Raw genomic sequence first — 7838 nt, forward strand, 5'->3', positions numbered from 1 at the left:
TCTACTTCAAGCTACTCATGAATGTGAATCACATCTTTCAGCAGATTTTCAGTAATTGATTTACATGTGGTAGAACGATAAATAAAGTGATAAAATTGTTTACACATTTCTAAGAGTGCTTCTTCCTTTTGCTGTTTGGCAACACTTCCCCATTCACAAATTACAACAATAAAAAAGTCTCTTACCCATTTCACATATTGTGAAGGTGGAGAGATGCTTTTTCCACAAGTTTCCAAAGAAGATTCAATAAGTACCTAAGAATGTTTTCTCAATTTTACAACAGACCCCTTGTATACAAGTGATCAGTAATTGTACTTGAAAAATCTATGCTGAGAATAAGAGTATGAATAAGGATATTCATTATAACAGAGCCTCTTAACTGGATGTGTCCATCTGGTGGCTGTATTAAGTTAATTAACAGAGGCAACTGATGTACAGAGTCTATTTAGCAGAGCATCATTTAGTCAAAAGCAGATTCCAACAGAACTGTAGTAGATGATGGCAAAGGCTGCAATTTCCCAAACTGGCTTGAGAAGCTTACTGTCATCAAATTTTGGCACGGTTCTATTTCACCCTCCTTCCTGTAGAAAGATAAATTAATTTAAATTCTTGTTAGATTGAATCCTGTAGTTTTCGTTTGAACTTTTATTCCTGAAGTTTTAACAATTATGGTTCAGATAGCTCCAAGACTAATTTCTGCCATGAAATCCACCAAGAAAACGGAATTGTTGACTTCCTTCATTGTTGCAATATTGCTTTAGATGTGCAGATGGAGACATGAAAAGAGTTCATAGATGTTCTGATATTAATAATGACACCTTTAGCTGTCATCATTAAGGCTGTTATGTTCATAAGATAATATACCTAGAAAAGGAAGCCTTAACATTATGTTTTCCTGCTGTTTTTCCCTAAACAAAACAGGCTATTTATCGTAACAGAGTCAAAATTACAGTGCCATATGTCACTGACAGTGACATATAGGCAACCATTCATTGCTTAATACTTTATCATCAAAACCAGTAATGTAGTGTATTAGGAACTGTTTTAAAAAGCATTTTTCTTATTTCCTCTGTGTAGTAATGTTTCATCTTAGAAATATGGGGCTTCTCTTACAGCCCTACAGCTTATTCACATAAGCATCGTTTGAAGTACACTGTACTTTGTGAAAGAAATGAGCTCTGCCTAGCCAATGTATTATTTATTTAAGTGACAATCACAGTTTGGAGGTTTTTGTAAACAGATAAGTATAAAATACTAGACTTGAAGAATGAACTCAAAGGCCCCCCTAAAAGGCTTTTATACAAGAATTCACCAGTAAAATGTTTAATACAGAAAGTCAACACCTCTCAAGAGTGAAGTGGCATGGAACAGAGAAGAATGGATGTATTTTCTTTGAAGCCTCCATTTGTGTGTTTACCTGTAAGATCACCCTTTCTATTTATAGTCATTACAAGAATTTGAAACAACCACCTAGCAGTAAGATTACTTGACTCAGACTTATTGTTACTATCACAACAGATATTTTCTAACTCCTGTGAACCTGTTATACTTAAAAAGAAATAGAATCTTAATTCTTTCTTGCTTATCATTCAAAGACTGTCCTGCTGTCTAGGTCTGCCTACAAGGCTAAGAAAGACCTGTCAATTCCTAAACATAATTTTCCTACATCTGAGTATGTTTAGCCCCAGGTTCCTTCTTCCATGAGTTTCCAGCCTCTGCTACCTGTAATATTGCCCACCCACTTGTACCATGAAGACAGGCATATTTTTTTAATACATTTTTCATGGACATATTCAGAACTTGCTGTCTTCTGGAGACATTGCAGCTGTTCTGGTGACACTGAGTAGAGGCTCTAACTGCCAAGCAGTACATAAGAATATGGTTTATAATCTCATAACATACAAGCCAGGAAAGAAATATCAATTAATTATATTTTATAAAGTGTGTATTTAATATATTTATTAAATGCTGATATAGAAAAATTCATGAGATTAAGTTTTATTTATTGTCACTAAAAGTCACAAAGCGATTCAGAATTTTTTCTGCTATAATTATATAATCATTTAGTCCACATCATAAGAAAACTATCAGAAACAGGAACTCTTCCAGAAAACCCATACAGCCAACAGATGAGCACTCAGAATTTCAAACCACTGGAGAAAAACCAAAATGAATTTGCATCTGTAAGAACAGACTTGTGGAGGTTTCTGCATTCCAACTCTTCTTTATGAAATACATGTGAAAGACTGTCAAATTGTCTCAAAAGTGTCAGTAGAAAATATTACAGAACAAAATTAACAGCAGCAAAGCCAGTATGATCACAGCTAGGAGTTTTAGTGCCATAAGGAATGAGGTACCTGCATGACTATGTCTGAGATGTAATTTTTTACTTAAAATTGATGCTTTAAGTGAAAGAATAGAAGAAGGCATATGGGACATCGATTTTTTACAGGACTTATGAGTTGAATGAAAGAGCTATTTACTATTAACTCTTATTAACATAAGAGTTAATGGTATGAGAAATGCTTAATTAATGCTTAATACTCTGTAAGTATTACTTTACTTACAGAGCAAAGTAATAGAAACATTAAAAAAATAGAATACATTAATATCTTGATTAATTGTATAGATGTTGTAAACTTCATTAGTTTAAATTCATGTTAGATTGAATAAAAAGTGTGAGAGAACCAAGATAAAAGTTGCCATATATAAAAAATCTCTGTGAAATTTGGCTATCACACATACCAACACTGAATAATTGCAAATGTGAAAATCTAGCTGAAAAAATGTTCTCACCTTAAGCCAGGTATTTCCACTTTTTTTGTAACTCAAATACAGAACACACTAGCAGTTATTATTTCTAACTGAGGAAGAAGTTTTCCCATTTGTGACTGAATTCAGTGATTTCAGGCAAATGCATGAGCAAGGTTTTCCTTAGAAAATTGGTTCACAGAATCATTTGGTTATTCATGGTTGATCTTTGTCTTAGGATATGCTTTTGAAAACACATTCTTTTTCCCCTCAGTGTTTCTGAGGAAATATATCCATCAGTCCCAATTATTTGGTGTGAAGTAATTTCTGATAGAAATGATTTCTGATAGTCCAGTAGATTATGAAATAAATTGTTCCAAACCATCCTGCCATCCAAACCATAAATAAGCTGAATATCTAAAGAAAATCAGGGATGTAATACTGCTCTTTTTGAAACATCTATATACTAGAGGAAACCATTAAATTTTCCATTTTAAAACATCACAAATATAGAACTAATAACAACAACAATAAAAATCACATTATAAAGGCTACTTATTTGCACCTAATTGCCCTACCAATTTATAACAGACTAATGAGATGTAGTGGGAAGCCCTGACATTGCTTCTAGTTCAGATGCACAGAGTAATGTGATGTAATGCACACTGGGACACTACAAATATACTTAAAGCTTCCAAATACTACAAAGCTTACATATTTTTTGGACACAATAGCCAATGGTCAAAAAAAAAGAAAAAAAAAAAAACCAAACAAAAAAGGCCCAACCAAAACAAAAAACCAACAAACCTAAAACTAACTGCAGATGTCAGAGCAATTTTTTTTGGTGAAAAGTAAAAACTGTTGTGGGATATTGTGTTTTACAGAACACAGACTATCTTGTGGTTGAACATCATTTTCACAGGATGTCCCAAAGAAAAGTGGACCAAATTCAATTTAGCTTCTGAAAAAGAGTGAAAGACTAGAATATTATGTGGATCTCATGTCACAATTCATCCCACGTGAGGTTCAACTGCCAGCATTAGGATAATTTCTGGACTCCTTGGGAAGACTTTGGTCTTCCTTTGGTTTCCTTGATGGCTTTCAGTTTAGTCTCTGCTCTGAACTTGGTAAAAAGGCATTTTTTTGTCTTCTTTGGTCCTCTCTTCAGTAGTAAGGCAGTTTCTTATGTTGTAGTTTATAAGGGGTTCCTGGTATTCCTGCACATGGGAAGGTTGTCGACTATTGTTACTACTGAGAAATTTCTGGGAGCACTTTTGCAGATCCTTACATTCATGACTAATGGGCTCTTTCACGAATTTTAGGAGAAGCTACTATATAATGTCAACGTTTTTGGTGGGGTTGCCCATTGCTGTAATTTTTCATTGGATTGCCACCTTTTTTCTCCATATATTCCTACAAAGATCCTAATCGCAGTAGAATTTTATTAAATGGTGTGCTTTGATGTAATCTTTTTTGATTCCTGAGCAATGAAGAATCTCAATGGATATGAATCTCAATGGAGATTTCTTCTTCCTTTCTTGTCTTCTGTTGATGTTATTCCACATGGATTTTTTCCTGTCTTGTGCTTGGCATTCATGTGTTCCAAATTTGAATTACAAAGTAATAAAATACAGATAAAATATTTGTTCCTATCTCACATGTAAATTCATTGGGATTAATAACTGACAATATCATGTATATTTAACATTAGGAATACACCAATTTGATACTCTAGCTGCTTGTTAGGCTAATGATTTTAATGGATCATTCTTTTCTGTTATCTTTTCTGACTTTAGGGTTTCAGTCAGAACTATGCTGTTTTTCTTTCTTTTTCTTCAGTTGTACTTAAGTTCTCAGATATGAAAGATGCTTCGGATATGTACAATCCCCCCTTTTTACTTCAAAAAATGTAATTAATCAGAAACCAGAAGAATACTTTTCTCTGCTTGCTTTTGGCACAGATTGATTCATCTGGGTGTAGTAGAACAATTATATAATTCTTTCCTTGAAGATATTTTTTAGGCCCAAGGAACCCACCCCAAAATGGCTTCTATTAATTTTCTTTTACAGTCTAGGACACAAGGGAAATGAGTGATGTCAACTGGAACAAGAAATTAAAAATATGTTCATGTTTAACATACCCTTAGTATACGCATGCACACTCAACGACATCAACACTCCTCCTTGTTCTCTTATTTAATCATGAGTAAATACTGCATTTACTGAACTTTGTTGCAACTAGTAAGATGTCACAAGATTTGTGGAGAAAAGTTTATCTGAATTGCTCGGCTAAATTGTTCATTAGATAGGTTTCCCAAAGGAAAAAGCTCAAGCTTTCTCCTCTTTGCTTTTGAGTTTTGATCATTGTTTCCTAAGTGGAGAAAGGATTTCCTTTGCAGTGACCTCTTCATTCACAATTCAACTCCACAGTCTGTTTCTGTCATGGGCATTTGCCCTTTTCTGGCCACGGTGCAGCTCAATTTCCTCCTTCTCACGTGCCTTCATGCTCTTCGGTGACCTTCCTCTGGGTGGTCTTCCGTGTGCCTCAAAACCTGGCACAAACCTGACAGCAGCTCCTACTCCCAGGCAGAAATCATACCGTGTCTCTAACAGGACAAGCACTTTGTAGTGATTATCAGCTTTGATTTTTATGTTATTTTGAGCACGTTAAAACAAATTAACTGCTCTAATGCACGTATATTTTCCTGGATGCTTGAACTGCTGACATCTCCTACGGACAGCTCTTTATCTATTGCGTCTACTGTTGGTGTCTGTGCAGGTCAGCGAACCCATGAGCGCGGCACGAGCATCCCGGGCCAGGCCTTTGCCTGTGTTTTGTGAGGGGCAGCAGCTCTCCCTGCACTGCCCTTGGCCCAAACTCGCCCTTGGGTACAGGGAAGCGCACAGCCCCTGAAGGTAACGACGGGCGGAGTTGCCGTGCCGTTCCCACGGCCGTGCCACGTGCCCAAAGGCACATCCAAGGAGGAGAAAGAGGAGCGGGAGCAGGACGAGCAGCACGGAGGCAGCCGGACCTGCCGGGGCCGCCCCGCCCCCTCCCCCCTTGGGCCTCGTCGGCCGCCGTCCGCCCATCCCTCAGGTGAACGCGTATCCCTCCGCCGCGGCCGCCCCTCGGCCGGGCTCGCACCCGGCAGTGCCCGGATGGAAACTGTGATGGCGGCCGGCAGCGCCTCGCCGGGCGGTGGCGGTACCCGAGGTAACTCCGCGGGGGGCGTCGGGCGGGGAGTGGGGAGGCCCCGCGCGGTGCGGGAGGGACGGCCCGGCGAGGCCCGGAGGGGGCAGGGGGCGCGAGCGGCCGCGGCGGGACGGGACGGGACGGCGCCCCGTGGTGAGAGTGAGACGTTAAATAGTCCGCGCTCGCCGCCGCGGGAGGCTCGCGGGGCAGCCGGGGCTGGGGGCGGGCGGGACCGCGGGCGCGCCCGGGGCGGCGGGACCGGGCAGAAATGGCCTCGCGGGCTGCCGGGCCGGCCGTGGGACCGTATCCCTCCGCCGGGCTGCCCGCCGAGAGTTGCGGCCGCCCCGGGGCCGTGCGGGCGGGGGCGGCGCTGCCGCGGGGCTCCCGGCGAGGAGCCGGCCAGGGACGCGCCTCGCTCCTCCCTACCCCGATGTCGCCAGCGCCCGCTGCTGTGCCCGCGCTCAGACGGAGCTCCCGAGCTGCCGCCGCATCGTCGGCCGCCCGCGCTTTGTCCCGGCGCTTACCGGCCGCCGCAGCCCCTGGCCGGCTCCCGTGGCGCCGCTGCTCCCCCGGCAGCGCCGGGCGGGCGGGGGCAGTGTCAGCCCGCCGGTGCGCCGGCGCTGGCCGTTTGCCGCCGCCGCCTTCAGCTGCTGTGTTTGTAAATGGCAAGTTCGCCTTGTGGCATGGGCAGTCTGTGCGTGTGAGCTCTGAGACTGCTTTTTTTCTTTTTTTCTTTTTTCTCTTTTTTTTTCTTCTTTTTCTTTTTTTTAACTAAAGCGCCGTTGTGTTGGTCAGGTTGTGTCTGACTGCTCCAGCTCTATGGGTTTCTTAAGATCTAGTTTTGTGAGTTCCTGCATGTGTCCAGGTCTTGGGAGACATTAAGGCGCCACTCAGAATTTGCAGGCACATAGAATAGAACTGGACATGGGATGTACTTCAGTATAATTTTATTTATTAATTTAATAAAATTTAAATAGGCCGAAATTTCTTTAGAATCCTTGAAGACACTGCCTGCTGGGATACATATTTTGAATGTGGTTCGAAATGGAAAAACTGTAAAAGTTACCTAATTTAGCAGTGTCTTCTATCTGTAATTTCTCTCTAGATCAAAGTATATAGCTTAAACTTTCTATCTGTACTTTTATTAAATAAAATATGGACAAATTGCAGCATTTTGGGGGGAAGAAAATTGTGTCTGATAGCCTCAAGTGGTTGCTTATGCTTGTTCGTAGTGGTTTGGGGATTTTTTGAGTGAGTTAACTGTGGCACATGCTTATGTATTTTCAGTGTTTGTACTCATTTTATCTGCATTTAAATCTACTTACTTGTTTCAGATACTGTGAACATAATATTTTGCCTCTTTCCCAGGCTTTTGCACAACTTCATAGAAATTTATAATTAGGTCTTTGCCATTAAAATTTTTGCTTGAGAAAAGATAAGTGCCTTTTGAGTTCAAGTTAAAATTTGATGGACAGAGGTACCAGTCACTTCTTTCTATGGTTTTTAGGTCATCATGTGTTTATGCTTCCCAGGTATAAATGCTTGAGGTGTAGTGGCAAAGCTAAGGTAAGATAGGCATTGTTATTTTGTGTATCTGTGTAGTATTGGTACTGCATTTGATGGTGCTCTTTGGGAGAAAAGTTGGTATGTATTTTTGTCTTCAATGTATTAAAAATCTACATAATGTAAATTTGTGAGGGATTTTGGCTTTTCAGCTTATTTTTTTAAGTTTTTGCTTGTATTTACACCATTTAAAATACCTTTTCTTTTGTTTCCAGAACTTTTTCTAGTATTTGTCCTGACTGTGGCCTTGTCTGAGTCTTGCAATCTTACCTCTTCTGTGTGTGTGGAAAAAGCCCAGCTGTTGAAGAATTGAAGTCAAGTATTTTCTTAA

General features: G+C 40.5%; 1 long non-coding RNA gene across 1 annotated transcript; it reads left to right on the forward strand.

The window, feature by feature from the left end:
- The first annotated feature begins 5309 nt into the window (after nt 1-5309).
- LOC137478573 (uncharacterized) lies at nt 5310-7838 on the forward strand. The gene is made up of 2 exons (XR_011001663.1): nt 5310-5965; nt 7723-7838. It is a non-coding gene; the product is annotated as an uncharacterized lncRNA (long non-coding RNA).

Source organism: Anomalospiza imberbis, chromosome 8, assembly GCF_031753505.1.
Source record: "Anomalospiza imberbis isolate Cuckoo-Finch-1a 21T00152 chromosome 8, ASM3175350v1, whole genome shotgun sequence".
In the NCBI taxonomy this organism is placed as follows: Eukaryota; Metazoa; Chordata; class Aves; order Passeriformes; family Viduidae; genus Anomalospiza; species Anomalospiza imberbis.